This window comes from Equus przewalskii, chromosome 9, assembly GCF_037783145.1.
Source record: "Equus przewalskii isolate Varuska chromosome 9, EquPr2, whole genome shotgun sequence".
NCBI classification, from domain to species: domain Eukaryota; kingdom Metazoa; phylum Chordata; class Mammalia; order Perissodactyla; family Equidae; genus Equus; species Equus przewalskii.
The window spans coordinates 69,570,657-69,584,457 of record NC_091839.1 but is presented as its reverse complement, the minus strand read 5'-3'; the positions used below and the strand labels follow the sequence as shown (position 1 = coordinate 69,584,457).

General features: G+C 35.8%; 1 long non-coding RNA gene across 1 annotated transcript in view; it reads right to left on the bottom strand.

Annotated features, from left to right (window-relative positions):
• Nucleotides 1-8,856: 8,856 nt before the first annotated feature.
• LOC139073396 (uncharacterized) overlaps nucleotides 8,857-13,801 on the bottom strand; it is a 75,734-nt gene continuing 70,789 nt past the window's right edge. Inside the window, exon 3 of the long non-coding RNA XR_011522070.1 lies at nucleotides 8,857-9,260. This is a non-coding gene — a long non-coding RNA (uncharacterized lncRNA). The remainder of the gene's footprint in view (nucleotides 9,261-13,801) is intronic.

The following is a 13,801-nucleotide window of genomic DNA, read 5'->3' as shown; positions in this document are numbered from 1 at the left end:
CCCTTATCTTCTTGGCCTGGCTAAACCAAGAAAAATGTCTGATTGTGATGCTGTAAACTAAAACCTGAAAAGCTCACTGTTGGGATCAAACTATCATATCTTTCGTGTCTATATTCATCACATTAACTGAAAAGATAAATAATCTATACTTTATTTCTTAGAACAGTGATAAAAGGCTATCATTTTACTAACTCCCTATGTTTATAAATTTCCACCGAAGGGAGAGGAAAGTAACTCTTCTCTAGCTTCCTGAGCAGGACTAAGCTAAGAGCTTTTCCTTCATTACCTCATTTTTTACCTCCTTAACACAATCTTTGAGGTATGCAGTATAATTGCCTTTAATAAAAGAGTAAACTGAGGCACAGATAGGTTAAATAAGTTACCTAAGATCTTACAACCTACAAGTGGTGGAATCAGGTTTCAAAACTCCGGCACGCCTGAGCACTAAGCCTTTGATCTTGACTTCCACACTACTTCACTCCCCATAAATAAACCTCACAAAATTTTGCTGTGAATCATATTTGATGTAAAATAGCTATTCGCAAAGCTCTTCTTCCTAAATAAGGCTTCACTTGAAGATGACATCATATGTGCTAGCACCAGGCTCAGAGCTTAGAAAGATAAATGTTTTAATTAGATGTCTAATTCATCCTTACCAACAATTTACGATTTTTGTATACTTCACTGATTACCCCATGTATATGTTTAAATCTCCACCCTTTTTTTCTGATCCTAATTTTTACTCATTTCTTCTAATTTCCAATGATGTCAAAACATAAGTAATGATTAAGTGCAGAAGCAACAAAAGATAAAATATTTCAGAATAGCCAAAGCCTGATTATTCTGATCTGTTTCAGAGAACATAACTAGTGAATATTTGAGGATTGCTTATTTAGACCTGGAAAAAAGTTGTTTTCTGTTTATTAACTAAATTAACTCTTTGTTGACAAAAAGTGATCAATTTAACTGTCTTCTTTCATTACCGCTCCTTTATTCTTTATAATTTTCTTTGTTTTCTATAATAATTAAATATCAATAACTTGTTTATCTTATCTTTTTTATAGAACACGAGCTGGCTTAGAAAGACCACCTCCTCTGGCAGATCTGCAGATTCTCTCCCAGCCCTTAGGGTAAGGTAATGTCAAAATAGAGAAATATTAACTTTTTATTGTAAAAAAACCTTTTTTTTACATTACACATATAATTCATGAATACATTTTATTTTTTACAAATTTAAAATGTGGAGATGAAATCAAGTCACCTTTGAAAGCCACCTTCAACTTTTGGTCCTGCCATCCCCATTGGTAGCTGTCTATCACAGATTTAACATATTTATTTCCCACCCTTTGTTCGTGCTTTTACATTCATGTCATGTGGATCCAGAGCTACTATATATATTGTTTTTTACATGTCCATGTGTTTTACATGCTATAGATATTCTGGAACTTTCATTTTTTATGTCTTATACAATGTCTTAGAATTCTGTTGCTATTACCAAACATGGGTATGACTCATTCTTTTTAACTCTTGCATAGTATTTCATAGAATAAAAATGTTAAGATTCATTTAACCACTAATACAGAAACATTTAGGTTTTTTCCAGAATTTTATTATTATAAATGTTGCTTGAATAAAACATTTGCTTTTATGAATGCTTATATGCATGTGTTATTCTAGCGTAGATACTGAGAAGTACCATTTCTGGGTTATGGCATACGTCTTACTCTAAGAGATATTGCTGTGCTAGGAAGTTATAGTAGGGTCATAAAGGCTCAGGCACTAAAGTAGGAACCTCCTCAATCCTGGAGTCAAGAGTTATAAAAAGCCTATCATTTTAGCAGCAGCTGTATTTTTCCAAGGGAAACATTGCATTTGGAATCAAAGAAAATGGACATTAACCCTCCTCTGCTGCTAATTAGAAGTTATACAGCCTGTCCAGACTTCCATTTCCTCATCGATAGTATTAGGCAACAGGACTAGATGATTCATTTCTCAGAAATGTTCCAGATCTACACGGCATGTTTCTGGTCTTTATTTATTCATTCATTCGACAAGCATAAACAAGGCATATATAAGAATCTACATTGTTTCCATAAGGACTTAGCAAGAAATAATACCAGGGTACAAAGCAGAGTACAAACAGGTGGATACCATTTAAACAAATTTATCTAGGTCACAAAATGTGTGCTTTCCAAAAAAAAGAAAGAGTATGAAAGATAAACACATCATTTATTTAGTTTGCTTTATTTATCAGAATAAAGCAGCTGCTTGGTACACCTTTATCTGCAAACAATGAAATCTGGAATAAAGTTATTGCCCGCTCCCAGAACACCACTCAGGTGGAGGCGGACAGAGATTTGTCCTAACAGGTGCTTCCGTGTTTCCTGTGGCCCCAAAGCAGTAATTGCCTGGAAGAGCTGTGGCCAATACTGAGACGTGGAGCTCTGGGGGCTGTTTCTTGTGTTCTCCAGATTCACAGCTCCTAAATTCTGTCTCAAGGCAAAATCTGCTGGATTGTTCTCCTAAATACAAGCCCTCTCATCTGCTACAGCATCAACTGTGCATAGTATGCACACACACTGAGTAAAGAAGGCGCCAAGACGGGGGAAGTATGGGGAAAGGACTTCCTCAAGAAAAGACTTTTTGAACTTAATACTTACCAAAGACCAAAAAGAAAAATATAACCAATTTTATCCAGGTTTTTAAGATTCCTCTCTTTTAGCACTGAGCCTGTACATCTCTTCATTTATTTAAGCTTTCTTTGAAGTGCTAGTAGCTACAAAGGCAAAAGGATTATGTGAGGACACAAAAAGATGAATCAAAACACAGACAATGTAAAATAATTCATAACACTGAATTATCAGTCTTCTGAGAGGACAGCCAGAAATAAAGTATATAAAGTATACTTACATTAAACTGAGGAAAACATATGACAGCATCAAGATGCGTTTAACAAACACAAAGCAGATAATGAAAAACCTAACCAGGGCAGAACCAGAAATCAGTTCGTCTTTGGCAATGCCATCCTTGGTTCAATAGATCAGCTCACTTTCAATTTAGACGGTGTCTACTGTAGGGGAGGAAGACATTTCCTCTTCCCAAATGTGGGTTCGTCTGGCTGGAGAACGAATTAAATTCACATGAGACAGAATAGCAAGAGAAAATTAAAAAAAGCTTTATGAGGAACCATGGCCCGGGGCCTTTCTTCCCGAAGGAAGAAAGGACACCGAAGAAGTGGGGTGCACAGAGTGGTTATATACCCCCAAACAGGGTGTTTCACATGTGATTGAAATGTCTCTCCCACAATAGTCACAAGGCTGCTCTGTCAGCACAGCTCTTGATGGAAAGGGCAGATAGGTCTGCTGTCTCGGTGGGCATAGCAGGAGGCAAGTCTATTGTCCAGAGCTGGGCGGTCACAGGTGAGTACAGCAATCAGTTCCTAGCCTAAGGAAAGATGCTTAATACTTAAAGAAATGCCAACATTGGGAGGGGGAGGGAAGTTAGTTACAGGAGGTTACCAGACAAGCACAATAAAATGCAGATTTAAGTCCTTGTATTGATTAAGAGTTTCTAGAGAGAAGGTCATCGCCTTTCTTCTTCCTGGTACAGAGAGGGAGGCACCTTTTACAGATAGAGATTTACCTTACAAATGTAAATGTATCCTAACGAAGGGCAAGTTCCATTCCTCAGAGCCTCCTTCCCTGTCCCAGTTTATCAAAAGCAATCAGCCTCAAATAATCCTGATGCCAAAGAGATATATCTTGGGGTGGCCAATTTCAGGTCCCTACACTATCCACACAAAGTGGAAAACTGAAATGCTCTCTGAGCAGGTGATTTCGAAGCATGACTTCACTAAGCCTTTGCCAATTATGTCAATTTGGTTAAGCTTAATTCAGTTCAGAAATATTTATTATGCACCAGGCATTCTATGAATTGCTAAGGATGTAAACATGAAACAGCGGGATCTCTACCAAAAAGAGTTTACCTTCCCTTGGGACTATTTCAAAATTCTCAAATCTCAAAACCAAATTACTTTCAGAATGTGTCATCTTTAAACAAAGAAAATAAAAAACAAAGAGAGAGAGAGAAACAGGTTACATATCTCTTTTGCAAGGACTCAGCATGATTAACATTATAAAAAAGTCATAGCTCCAAAAACATTAAGAATCACTGTTTTGGGTAATTCAAAAAATATATATTTTTGCCCAATTTTAACGTTCTGTAACAAACTGCTTAGGGGAAGCAGAATAGTGGCACAGAAGGAACACTGGGCTAGAAGTTAAGAAACTGGGTTTTAGCTATTTCTCTTTCTTTAACACACAGTGTGTGCTTGCATAATTTAATTTCACTTCTGTAGACTTAATTCTCTTTAGATGTGAGAGAGGCAAGGAATTAAATAATCTATGGCCCCTTTCAGCTTTAACCCAACAACTGAGTTAGCTGTTAGGTTTCCAGTTATTTGTGTAGAAAAGTAGCAGATAAAGGTAGCCCAGATAGGTCAGTTCAACGAAAGCCAAGTGAAGTTGAAAGGTGTTCAATTAGTCAGTAGACCATCTGCTGCTCTTTGAATATTTCACTTCCTGGTATTGGGATAAATACTCTTCCATTGATCCTAGTACTTTGCCAATAAGGTATTTAATGAATTTAGTATTTTGGAACACCAGTAACGTTCATCAGACAGCTCATACTTAGTCTCAACCTTCTATTTTAAAGTCCTTAATAGACTGAGGCCACTTTTCTGACCATGAATAAATAATACAGTAAATAAAATTTAACATTTCTTTGGTTCTATTCACTTTCAAAACTATACTGTACGTAAAATCTCCATCATGTAAAAGTTAATAATATCTGAGATAGGAGATATTTTTACTTAATATTTCTGCATCTTTCTTCTAAATGTGGGATGTAGCAACAACAACAAAATCCACTAGATTGTTAATGAGTGTATCACAGGCCTCTAACTTGCTGCTATGCTATTTATTTATTGAATTCATTTATGCAAAGATAAAACACCTGTTTAGAATTCTATTCATGGTTGAGTTAATCTAGGATTTATTAAAATTTCCAAATGATATTTCACTTTTGTACTCATATACTTAACCTCTGGTTTGTAGATGTAAATTTTAATTTAACTTATGCATTTGATCTTCCCATGAGATAAGAAAAAATGAAATTTATTTGGGAAAATATGTAACAATAAAGTGGAGATAACCGCCCTAAAATCTTGTACACACGATCATTCTTTCCATTCCTGATATATTTCCCTTTTGATCGTACTATAAATGTTTTAATTAGATCTTCTTTTATACTTACTGTGAACCTATGCTTTAAATAGCCATTTGCCTCACTCACAATCATTAATGATCTATAATCTCCTATAGGTAAGATTAGGCACCTCCAACCTTAGTTCTGTATATATTTTGTATGGTCAGTGGTCCCTCATACACCAGACTTACAAAGAATTCCACTCAAATCACCCATCTCCATCTCTTCCAAGTCCAGTGGTGGGCCCACCATTGTGTTTTCAAGTGAGTGTTGCATTCATCATCCAAAAGCTCATCTCAGCTAGACAACTAAAGGTAGCACAGATAGTTCAGGGCATAAATTTAATCTCATGCCTGACAGGGGCAGGAGTGGTGTAGTGGTACTTTTAGATCTATTCCAGCAGGATCACCACCTCTGCTCTCATTTCTCAAACTTTCAAAGGATTCTCCAACAAAAGACTTTCCATTGGTTATGGAAAAGCTAAGAAAGGTGTAAACTAGCTGGCACTCTCCCTAGTATCAGATCTGACACATTCATACATTTCAAAAGAGGGGGGCAGGGTAACAAAGCACCAGAAAAATATTCCAGAATGGATTATTGTGATTATTAATATCATTATCATTATGATTAATGGTTTCCATTAGAGCTGGCATTATTGCCTAGAAGAAAACTAAAAAGACTCACCAGGATTATAACTGTAGAATGCATATGTGTGTGTGAGTGTGTGTGTGTATTTTTTTAAGTAAATGGTAGGAAGGAGTATGGTGCTAAGGTAGCATCCTAAAATAACAGCAGCAAAGATTTAATGGAATAATCTGGTAAGCAAAGAAAAATGCTAAAGAAGTACTTCAGAGAATTATTTTTGAATAATTGTATTCTGCAAGGTGAATTATGAGTCTCATCTTTAATATGTGTCATATTGGTTTATTATCCATGTCATTATTAGAATAAAAATTCTCAATTCTAGAAATAATTGAATGTTAGTATTAAGAATGTGTAAGTTCTTCCATGGAAGTGCTTTGGCATGCCTGTCTCACCATCTGCTGTCTCTATAACGTAGAAGATACTATTAGTATTTCTGTTTTAAGAGGCTGGCCCAGTGGCATAGTACTTAAGTTTGCGCACTCAGCTTCAGTGGCCCGGGGTTCACTGGTTTGAATCCTGGGTTGAGACCTACACTATACTCATCAAGCCATGCTGAGGCAATTATTCCCGCACAGAAGAACTAGAATGACCTACAACTAGGATATACAACTCTGTGCTGGGGCTTTGGGGAGAAGACAAAGAGGAAGATTGACGACAGATGTTAGCTCAGGGCCAATCTTCCTCACATACAAAAAAATAAAGAAATTTCTGTTTTAAGGTTAATAATGAAATACGTTTCTGAAATATATCTTGAAATAAGATTGTTAAACACTCTATTAATTTGTCCCTAATCTTCACGAAGCTTAGTTTGTTTGATTTCTGTAGTATATTATGCAATGAAATCAAACAGCAACCCACGCAATCAACCTATTTGAGAGAAGTGGCAAAAAGAAAGAGAAATAAAACATTCGTGATGGAAGTGTTTTTCTATCTTGATTGCTAAGACTATTCTGTATTTTGTATCTTTTGATACTACTTGGTATTAATCAAGACTCAGTAGATGATTATGAAGTCAGGTAAACCAAACAACTTGCATAGGCAAAAACAACAAAATGTGAGAATAATGTGTTTATATTCCTAATCTTTCATTCGATAACTATTTCCTTCATGACTACTATGTGTTAAATACTGTCTTAAGTCTTAGAACAAGTAAGAGAACAAAACAGACAAAAAACCCTGACCTTATGGAGCCTATATTACCCCTTCTACTTAAAGATGTTTATATATAACAATGTGTTAATATGGTCATCAGTTTCTCTATCATAGGTAATACAGAGAAATTACACCTTCTACAAATTCCATCCATAGCCACAAAGAAAGCAGCTATCATCTCAAGAACATAGATTAGAGAGGACGACTGTCGGTCACATATGTCTTTCCAGCCCCTCCAGCAGGTAACACCATCCCTAGCTTCAACCTCTTTGAAAGACATACATACAAACATTAGTAAGAGTGGCTTTTGAAAAAAATAGGCTATATATTCAGAATCTGCTTGTTTAATAATAACATATTATGGTATAAAACCATCTTTTGTCCTTTGGAATCATTCCCAGTCATTCTCATCCGGATGAAAGCCACAAGCTCACAACTGGGTGAATTGTTAAACAGTAACCACATCTCCTTATTCCTCTCTTACGTTCTCTTATTCACTTCTCTTTTCCCCTGGCAAATAGGAGAATAAAGAGAAGCCCAGTGCAGTGACTAATAAGTTCTGCTTAGTGCAGAACATCTACTGGATTCTGGGGAGACACATTAAGGCTCAAGGATGACCTAGATGATTCCAGGACTTATAACTTTTTTTTTAATAGGATATTAACTGTTATTGTATCAGTTCCATGGAGATGACAGAAAATAAATAACTACAGAGTCATTTCATCTATCATCTTTTGAGCAACTACCATGTATAAACCATGAACCAAACATTGTATGGTTCACAGTGGTAAAAGACAGCCTCTACATTCAAAGAAAAATCTATACAGACAAGTATATATTTATTCTACCACTATGAACAATGTATGGTTCATGGTTCATACAATGTATGTATATGTACACATACACATGTATGTTCATATATATGTATGGTTTATATATATATGTGTGACTATACATATGTAAAATAAGGGCATAAACATTTAAAAAAATGCACAATAATGTCATATTCCACACCTACACCCACTGCCCCCTCCACATTCAGACCACTCTTGCTCATGGAGATAGAAAGCTAGAACAAAAACTTAATTATTGTCATGTATAGAAAGATGGCAATCATGAAAACGTATCCTCATGGCTCAATCAACTAATATTTACTCAGTAGTCAGAGACATCTGGCACAATTAAAGATTTGCAGTGGCCCCTGCCCACAAAGGAGATTACGATATAATAAGGAAGAAAAACCGGAAAAAAATACGATAAATGCAAATACACACAGATAAATCGCAGAGTTGCGAGAAGAAAGCACATTAAAAGGAGGATTAAGTTTCTGTAAGAGAGAAAATGAATTTCTTTTAAACCTTTAATCCTGGTCCTTGCAATTTTAAAGATTTGGTAATTGTTTTTCAACATTTATATGGCAAGTTATTTAAATTTAATGTAGTCTTGCATCTTTCATTCCAAATCTATTTAAGTCCTTTGAGAGGTTTTCTGACCAAGTAATTTGCATTACTTCTTTTCTGTTCAGGTTCTCGTGTTCAACATTGCCTAGTTTTGATAACCACTAGCAATTATGTCAAGATGGAAAGGAAAATCTTACATTGTAAAACAAATGTTATAATAAAAACAACTCTGACATGACTGATAGAGGGGGAGGAAATTCTCTAAACAGAAATTCGCATTTCCCAGGAGATCTTAACTTTCAAAACCAAGAAACTACATCAGATCTGAAAAGTCTATCTTCTGTATAGGAAAATTGTGATAGGACAATAACAGTTCAGTTCTTCCAAATCACAGTGTGATACAGTAGTTAAATTTTTATTTCCACAAAATTACTAGGGTTATTTGAGGAATGAGCTGATATCCCGGCTGTGCAATCTCCAGAAGTCCTTCCCTCTAGTGTGACTAGAGGTGGATCTTGACCCAGTGATTGATGGAGCATCCCGAGCATTTGGCAGGCTAGCGTCTGTTAGAATCAGCGCCATCCACCCAGTGGTAGCCAAGACAACAAGAATTGATGATAATGATTGTTTCTCCATCAGCTGTGATTCACATGTTTTCCAGAGAGAGTAAAAAAAGCAGATTTATCACAGGTGGTGTCAGGCAAGATATTGAGCACAATTCAACAAAAATAAATAAACCTTACTATTCCATTTATCCATTAATTTTTCATTTTGGAGGCTCACTAAAAGAGATTCAATCTAAAAAAAAAAAAAAAAGAAAATGTTGGTGTGCAAACCAAGAAAATACCAGACCAAATAACATTCTCTGTTGCCTATAGCACATGGTGCAGGCCCATACGATACAGGAAAATTCCAGTGCCCATGTTGCAGCAGCGTGAAGAGCCTGCTGCTCAAGGAGGCCTAACATTATGAAGCTGGGCAAACCCTACCCGGGCAAACGATTCACTTCATTAACAGGCTAACGAAGAAGATAATTAATTTCTAAAGAAAGAGGAAAGGGGTGATGTAGGAGAAGTATATTTCTAATTCACTTAATAAATACCATACTAATGATAATAGGCTTAATAATTATCTTTATTTAATAGAAGACATGAAAACAAGCAACATCATTAAATGCCAAAGTCATTTTCCAGAGCTCCCAATTTCCTATCAAAATCCACCAAATTCTAATTTCTTATGCTTTGTTTTCTATAAATCGTAATTTAAGATATTAGGAGCACACGTCTCCATGCTGAGCCTCTACTTGAACCATTTCAGCCCATAGAAGAATCTTCAAGCAAATGATGGTAGTGCTTGGCTTTAACTACATTCACAGACCATCCTCTATTTTAAAAGAGGGAAAAACAATTTTTTTTTTTTTGGAGGAAGATTAGCCCTGAGCTAACATCTGCTGCCAATCCTCCTCTTTTTGCTGAGGAAGACTGGCCCTGAGCTAACATCTGTGACCGTCTTCCTCCACTTTATATGTGGGACCCCTACCACAGCATAGCTTTTGCCAAGCAGGGCCATGTCTGGACCCGGGGTCTGAACCGGCGAACCCCTGGCCGCCGAAGCAGAATGTGAGAACTTAACCGCTGCACGACCGGGCCGGCCCCCAGAAAAACAAATTTTAAGATCTTTAATATATTGGACTAGTAAAACTGGTCATAATATATTGGACTAGTAAAACTGGTCAAATATAAAATAGCTATTACATAATTTCAGAATAAATTCTCTGAAAAATATTTTGTACTTTGAAAATTAAAATAAGAAATATGTTAATTTTACTGAATAGAAAGCACTTTAAAACCAATTTTTAATAATTTCAGAACAAGGCTGACTACATTATCTGTCTACTTACAATGTCTTTTCTTTGCACTTGAATCTCTCTAAATGAGAAACACCTGGTTGTGTTTACCATATGTCATTTAATATTTGATGTTGCTAAGTGCGTGAGCACAATGCAGATCTCCTCAAGCTGAACTATGTAGAAGTTGTCACTTTATTTTCAGTAGCAATGTTTATCATTTACAACCTGATCTTGATACATGGGGCTCAGAGAAGATACCAGAAGGTAACTTTTATTTTGTTGTATTGCACTTTTCATTAGGAAATGATACATCTTAAATTGAAAAATTTGAATGAATGAATTATCAAATACATCTACTTTTGTAAAGAGTACTTTGCTTTGTTACTAATTATTGATTAATGCTCATTTAATTCAACAAATATTTACTGAGTGCCTGATCTGATGTGAAGAGACGTGAAGATGAGTAATACACACATCCCTGCTCTGGAAAAGGCTACAAAGAGAAATAAAAATAATTCATATATTCTTGTAAGAGAAGATAAAAGAAGTGGCATAAAAATAATATGAAGAAAATTCAAACAAGAAAAGAGCTCCAAAGAATTTGATGTATGGAGAAGAGCTTCATGGGGGGTTTGAAGATGGATCTTGAAGACTAGGTCGGGGCATGTGGGCTAGGGGGGAAAGGGAGGGTATTCCATGCGGAGAGAACACACATGTGAAGACATGGAGGAGGAAAAGCATGAGCTGTGTCTGTGCATCAGTGAAAAGTCCAACTTGATTAGAATATAGGAAGACTATAAGAAAATAATTGGAAATAAACCTGAGAATGTAGGTAAATTATGGCAGCCTTGAACTCTTGACTTTACTCTGAAGTAATGAGGAGTCATAGAAAGGGTTTGAGCGGGTGGAATGATGTGATCAGATCTGGCCAACAGGAGATTACATCATCAACCACATACATGTGGAAAAGAGCTGGCAGGCTCTGAGAGCCCAGGCAAGAAGTAACAGACCAAGATTAGGGTAGTGACCTTGGAAATGGAAAGGAAGGGAAGATAGATTAGACAGAGGGAACCTGCACACCTAGGCAAATAATTGAATGTAGGAAATGGAAAAGACGAATCAAATGGCATCTAGATAACTAAAAAATTAGTGTTATAATTAATAGTAATAGATAAGTCCAGAGAAAAATGGGTTTTGTGTGGGAAATTGGTTGAGTTTCGTTTTGAACAAATAGAATTCAAGATTCTAGAAGGGTTATCGAGGAGATGTCAAAAAACTGTATCATCTTTTTTCATGTAAGTAGCAACCTTATCAGCTTGAAACATCATATGTGATGCTGACTCATTTGCCAAATCCTCTGAGAATACCTTGGTTGAACCCTGATTTTATTTTTGTCCATAGCTCCTCAGTTTCATTTCACTCACATTTGAAATAGAATCAATCTTCCTGGTTTTTATTGTTTCTATCCACATTTCCTTCTAACTCAAACAAAATTTGTTAATTTCTCATCAATCACATTTCTCCTCTCTTTTAACATCATCCTAAAATAGTTCCTGTCCACTAACTTTTACCCTTTATCCTAAATTTTACGAAGAAAGTATTTTTTTCCCAACTAGGCTCTTTTCTGTTTCTCTCCAGATAATGCATTTTAAATAAATGTATGTCTTCTCCATTAAAAATGAGAAGAAACCATTCCATTTTTCCCCAGTGGTGGTTTCTGTATTTTTTTCACTGATACTTGACAGCAAATGGGTGCTGTTTTTTCTGGGAAGATTTGGTGAACTCACAAACTTGTAAATCTTATCACCTTTGTCCCTCAAATCTGTTTGAAAACCAGTGTAACTATGAACTCCTAGGACAACGTATAAACAAAATAAGCCCAAATTCAAGGTCCATAGTTAGGATCTTGTCAATTTATTGCTGTTTCTTTGACATCTCTCTAACCCTGCCTCCTTCATCCCAGGAAAATTGATTCCACTATAGATTTCTTTACTTAAAGTATCATAGGTCAAATTATAATCTCATTTTACTGGAATTCCTAATTTGAAATATACTTAGGATACTGTTTGGCTAAATGCCCTAATCAAGCCATGAGTGGTCCCTGCCTTTATGCACCCACAGCACTTTTTCCATAACTCCCTATGTAATGTTATAGTGTGATCCTTGTTTGTTTTTCCATCGAATTGTGAGATCTTTGAAGACAGGGACCACCCCGTCTTAATTCTTATATGCCTCATGCCTGGCACAGTGCCTGACACATAATAAGTGGTCTAATGTTTAATGAATAAATACATGAAGAAATGAATGTGCAAATGCTGGAGGTAGACCTAGTGGCCATCCAGGGATCCCTTAGAAGCACTATGCTTAAAATCTTATATCTATTTCCTTGATTCTCTCTCCTTCTGGTAGTTTTCAATTTGTTTAATTACACATAAAGCCAAGCAAGTTAGAATTAATTTTAAAATGCATGAGATAATATATAATATGCTTAACAAAATCAATATATGTTAATATACCCTTTTAAACAAATTAACTTTGTCAGTAATGTTTCTTTACTTATAATCTACTTATATTTACATATAAATTAAATTATGCTCTTTTCCATCATATTATCTTTGTGTCGTTTTGTTTTGTTTTGTTTTGAGGAAGATTAGCCCTGAGCTAACATCTGCTGCCAATTCCCCTCTTTTCGCTGAGGAATACTGGCCCTGAGCTAACATCCGTGCCCATCTTCCTCTACCTTATATGTGGGATGCCTGCCACAGCACAGCCTGTCCAGCAGTGCCGTGTCTGCACCAGGGATCCGAACCGACAAACCCTGGGCCACAAAAGCAGAACGTGCTGCACCACCAGGCAGGCCCCACCTTTGTGACTTCTTAAGATTGTGAAATTAATGCTGTTCATGATAGAAGACTTGGTAAATACCAAAAAGTATAAAGAAGAAAAAAAGTCATTCATAATTCTACAGCCTAGAAATACCACTAATAATTTGGGGGGCACTTTCTGCATTTGTTCTGATAGATGGAATTTTAATTTGTGTACAGCTTTGTATCCTGGTCTATTTTTTTTTTTTTCATTTAACATCATATTGTGAGTATATTCTTTGTAATTAAACATTTTTAGAAAACATCTTTAATGGCTATATACTGTTCCCTTTGAAAACAATACCATAATATTTTTGCCTATTCCCCTATTATTAGGCACTTGGATAATGTCTAAATTTTTAAGATTATATATATTACTACAAGAAATGTGGCTATAATAAAATGGCTATCAGGTAAATTACTCTGAATGTTCAACCCTGTACCAAGTCATTAATTACATTATTTAATTTAATCTACATGATTTAAGGTAGATATAACTACCCACATTTTGTAGTTGAAGCAAAAAGTTCAGTGAGAAGGAAAAAGTACTTACCTTAAGTCACATAACCGTAAGAAGTGGAGGAGACATTTGAACTAGATTTGTCTGATGCCCCACCTTGTCTCTG